The sequence below is a fragment of the Coptis chinensis genome, chromosome 3 (assembly GCF_015680905.1).
Source record: "Coptis chinensis isolate HL-2020 chromosome 3, ASM1568090v1, whole genome shotgun sequence".
In the NCBI taxonomy this organism is placed as follows: domain Eukaryota; kingdom Viridiplantae; phylum Streptophyta; class Magnoliopsida; order Ranunculales; family Ranunculaceae; genus Coptis; species Coptis chinensis.
In genome coordinates, this window is record NC_141458.1 from 112,720,001 (window position 1) to 112,725,017 (window position 5,017).

The window sequence follows — 5,017 nt, forward strand, 5'->3', positions numbered from 1 at the left end:
ATAATCAAGAAGCCATATTTCAACGACAACACCATAGAAGGACATGTTGGAAAAGTCTGGATTTTTGTCCTTTGCACTTGCAACTTGCATTGCTCCTGTCACCAAGCTTACACCACTGTTTTGATTCACTCGTGAAGCATCACGACCTTTTGTAGAAAACCGATAACCATTGATGACATAACTCTCATATTTCAATGCATGCATTCGAGGTCCCTGAGCTATCCATGTTAACACACTTGAGATTTTGTTATTTGGGATGCTTCGCTCTTCTGAAACCTATATTATGTTTAAAGTTAGTAACCAAGGCGTACACAAAATTATTACTTAACAATAGTTTATCTTACCATTCCTTTCAGCAAATCACTAAAAAGTACGGATGTGTTCTTCTTGTAACCAAGTTGGTTTCTTTGAGGAATGGGAGTGTTTTTTCTTTAGGTACTCCATGTGCTCCCTATTAAGTTTTAGAATGAATTAGTTATAGAATTTCTAAGCCAATGGAATAATCAACATGGAAACACTTAAAGAAATTTACCCAATGTAAGGTTCAACAACTCTTGTATTTCGCAAGACATAAAGATGTGCTTGCTCTAAGGCAATACCATCAACTGCAGTGGCAACCCCCCACTGGATTGATTCCTTCCAGAAGCATATCATCAGGTGTGATTTTAGAGTTGGCAGGAACTCCAATTGGGTCCAAATCATATAAGAACAAAACTCAATTGCTTCCTCTGCAATATAATGTTTAGCCATGCAACCTTCTGGACGATTGCGATTGCGTACATAACCCTTCAACACACTCATATACCTAGGACATTATAAGACAAAAGGATAGGATGATTCTCTATTTTTCATACATTATAAAGACAAAAAGGTGGGATGAAGTTTTTTTACTTCTCAAATGGGTACATCCATCGGAAGAAAACTAGACCACAAAGTTTAACCTCTCTAATGAGATAGACAATGAGATGAACAATGATGTCGAAGAACGACGGTGGAAAGTATTTCTCCAACAAACATAGTGTGACGACGACATCCTTTTGAATTTTACTCAACTGCATCACATGTATTACTTTCGCACAAAGTGCATTAAAAGAAGAAGCACGATCTAATAATTGTATACCTCACATGTTTTGGCAAGACAGACCATCATTGCCATCGGAAGCAATTGCTCGCATCAAAACATTGCAATCTTCCAACCATTTCTTAACAACCGTTGACTCCATCATTAACCTGTTTTGACCTTGGTGTGGTTGACCTCCTTGCTTGTCCTCCTACACCTTGTTGCTTCCTTTTACCCACTCGCTTTACTAATTTTCCTCCCCGTAACCTTTTTCCCCTTTTGGTGTTACTTGATTTGCTCTAACCTATGTTTCTTCACTTTTTTCCCCAAGAGACTTTGATCAGGCTAACCTTTGCTTTTACTTTGTCACCATCCAACACTCTTTGGCAAGAAACTCAAACTCTTGTTTGCCATAAAATGTCTTCCTTTGTTTTCTAAATGGGTGGTTCTTTGGGAGGAATCTTCCGGGTGGCCATGTATACATTTTACAAGAATGCTTTAATCTAAATGAACATGTCTTTTCACCACATACGGGACAAACATAATACCCTTTAACACAACAACCCGGATAGATTACCAAACGGGGAAATTAATTATTGTCCATAATAGCATAGATCTCAATGTGAAGGTTTCTTGTCGGTAAGCATCATAAACATCAACCCAAGTATTCCATAAAAGTTTTAAGTCATCAATCAAGGGCTACAAGTACACATCCATATCGTTTCCTGGTTGTCGTGGAACTGATATTAACATAGTTAGTGATAACACGTAAAAACTCAACTAGATTACTCTAACCTGATTCTTACGGTATCAATTATTTTATTTCCTACTCTCACATATATATTCATGCAATATATAGAGTACGGAATCGTTCCACTCTTAAACTAGCAAGACATAAGTGAATTCAATTAATCAAACACAAGGAACAATGGTGAAAGTAATGAGATGTGAAATTTCTATTATAAATAACAACTATTCTAACAAGCAATCATCCTCACATGGCTTCCTTAACCTCCTCTAATAGAGGTTTTAGCCTAATATCATTATATTATCATTCCCAACACGAGAACAATAATAACAAGTCATAATTTAATAACTAATTTAAACTTTATAAATCTAATTTTAACAATAGTCTAAGAATCAAAATGAAGACAACCTAATTTATGAATTTAAAACAATTAAAACTAAATAAGAATTTAATCAATAACTAAATTGAAATAAAAACTAATACTTTATTATAAAACTAATAGTGATTCTAAATAAATAATCTACTTTGTTCTAACACTAATTAATTGAAGGTAAAAACTAGATCTAAAACAAGCTATTCTAACTAATTAATGGAGTCTAACCTAATTTTCTAATCCATATCTAACTATCTTAAGAGCTAAGTCTTCTCCATACAAATGGAGGAGACCAGATCCACTTTTTTGTGCATGGGCTGAGGAGCCATGTTTTGGGCCGGAAAATTGAGCCTAAAACCCAATTTTTTCAGTCGACAGAGGCCTTTTCTACTAGATTTGACTTCCATGGACTTTTTGCCCACTTTTGCTCCTCTGATTGGGTCAAGGCTTAGACCATTGGAAAACTCTTTTTGAGCCGATCATTTTTACATAAGGTAGGCCCAATTCCGAGGTCTGAGTCCAAAGATACAGTCTTTGGAAGTTCTACTGACTTTTGTGCATTGTTTCTGCCCGCGTTGACTTTGACTTTTCAGCTTTGACCGGGCTTTAAAAAGGTTTTTTCTCCTTGAATCTGGCCTTTAATCACAGAACTTCTTAGCAACTAACCCTTACTCCTTTATCTCAAAAGGGGTGCATTTCTCAAGACATATTCGACTCCAATGCCCGAAATACATAAGAACACGATGAAAGACTAACTCTTACTTATTAATCACATAATTGGTCAAAAGCGATATTGTTAAAGGGGTTAAGACTACAGTTTTGGGCTCTTATCAAACCAATTTAAAAACAAGCATTTTGCTTGTCCTCAAGCAAATATGAGAAATTAGAATAAGTTACCAAAAATGGAGTTCTAACTAATCTCGTTTCGCCGAGTGCGATTGCATTGACCATATGCAACAAGGCCTTAAACCACTAGGAATTCCCTAGTGGACGAGTTATAGCCCGTAAGAGTTTCCCAGTGAAGGTACTCACAAACTTCATCTATGCTACAACGACTAAGAAATAAAACTATTGTTTCCTTATTTATGTCTCAATGATCTATACATCTCACTAGTATTTAAACAAGAATGATCATTCTAAAACTTAAACTAATACATGCATAACAATCAAATCATCTTAAGAAAAACAACTATACAATGAACTATGATATGAAATACAATGGCAGGTCCGTTTTTGAAACTTTTGGGTAGCGTACCTAAGTAGGTTCTCACAAGGAATGTGTCAAAACACATAACACTCTGATTTTTCCACTCAAGTTTGTTAACTCAAGTATGCAGTAGACATACGTTTCCTCACAATCTCAATGACAATCCAAGGAAGCCGAGGTCGATCAAACACATCTACCACTTACTATCACACCAACCTATTCTTAATTGAGCTAGATGTCTTTATTAGGTGATCACTGAGTAGGTGTTGGTTAAAGAAGGAAGGAAATAGATATTCAAAAAGACAAGTCTAAGAAAGTAGGGTCTTCATATTATGTAAATAGAGAAAACCTTGTTCTTTTGCTTTTACACTTTGTTTACATCCTTAGCCTTTTTATTTTGGCTTTTTTTACTCATTTTATTCTATTTTTGGAGTTTTTATTTTATTTTATTTTTCTTTTCTTTAGATGGATGGATTTTTTTTATTTTTTTTTTATTTTTTTTTATTTTTTTATTTTACTTTTCTGAAGCAACTAACTAATTTTTGTTTACATTTCTCTTCTCTTTTCTTCACTCATCCCATTTCTCAGACTTATCCAGATAGGTAGGCTGATTTCATTTTTTTCTTTTGTTTTATTGGGTAAAAGATTTGTGGTTTGTGAAAAGGCTAATGAAAAGCTTAGTGGGGCGACTAGCGGATAATAAATTTCATATAGGTGTGAATTTCTGGCTATATCAATCCAAAGAGGGCCTAAATTCTTGCTTAGGATATGGTGTGGTGATAAAGTAAGTGGATATGTGATTTCTCTACTCGGAATTTACTTCTCCCTTGTGTCATCACTCGATATTTCACTCTTTATGAGGCTTTTAGGCTAGATGCTCACGGGGATATGTATTAAGTACTCTAACTTAGGTCTTAGAAAAAATATCGCCAAGTACAATCAAAGATGCTCATGCAAGATGTTCGTGAAAAGATGCAATGACTATTACCTACGATTAATCTATGTTTCAAAAAATTAAATTATAATTTAAGTACTCACGTGAGATTTCTAGACTAATATCATCATGGAGAAGGAACAATACCATTATCACTAAGTGCCTAGTATAAACAATATTTATAATTTTTATTTTTTTATATAAAGAAAAGTCGTAATTTACATCCTAAAAGTGCCTAATTTTTGCAAATGTTTCTATCCCACCCCAAACAATTGAATGCTTTGTCCTCAAAGTGTAAAGAGATAAGGAAAAATTTACCATTGAAACGTGGCAAAAATTGGCGCATTACAATGTGAAATATTGTAAAAATGATATGATAACATGAAGCACAATTAAACCTGTTACGCATTTAACTAACACAAACTCTATTGGAGTAAACATGACAAGCAAAAGGGTGGCAAAAGATTTGAAATGAAATACCAAAAACGCACCCCCAAACAAAATTAGAAAACTCTTTTTAAGTTTGAAAATTTTTGTTTGGCCTATACTCCAGAATTGGTATTGTACAAAAACTTGGGTCTTTTAAAGTCAGATTCCCTAGACTTAATATTATATATATGTATTAACATGCAGTTTCCCATATATCAATAATCTAAATAATTGTGAATCTTTCCATAAATAGTTAACACGGGATG